The sequence below is a fragment of the Odontomachus brunneus genome, unplaced genomic scaffold (assembly GCF_010583005.1).
Source record: "Odontomachus brunneus isolate Ranch 3 - 2012 unplaced genomic scaffold, Obru_v1 Obru_scaffold_303, whole genome shotgun sequence".
Classification (NCBI taxonomy): Eukaryota; Metazoa; Arthropoda; class Insecta; order Hymenoptera; family Formicidae; genus Odontomachus; species Odontomachus brunneus.
This window is the reverse complement of record NW_022639753.1, coordinates 238,169-238,548: the sequence shown is the minus strand read 5'-3', so window position 1 is coordinate 238,548 and position 380 is coordinate 238,169.

Sequence of the window (380 nt, the reverse complement as noted above, 5' to 3'; positions counted from 1 at the left end):
AATTATTTTCTTCTCATAGTTAGTCTCTGGTAGCTTCGTGTACTTATTCAGCATATTATACTTAGTCGTAAAATCCGACTGTGTTGCAATTACTTTTGCCTACCCTTCATATTTCAAACATTGCGAAATCAAATTCTGAATCGCGGGCCGCATCAACCCGCGTGGTATCGGAACTTCCGAGGCCGAGCCAGGAGAACAAGCACCGCTGATTTTCCGCCAGATTCATCAATCGTTTCGCCAGGCTCCCGAGACCCAGGGTAAACTCGGTGAAAAGCAGAGTGACCCAAAAGCGGAGTCATCACTCTGTTGACCGTCCACGTAAGTCACTGATTTCACTACTTTCAAATTTCCCTATATGGTTATCTATCGTGGACGTAACA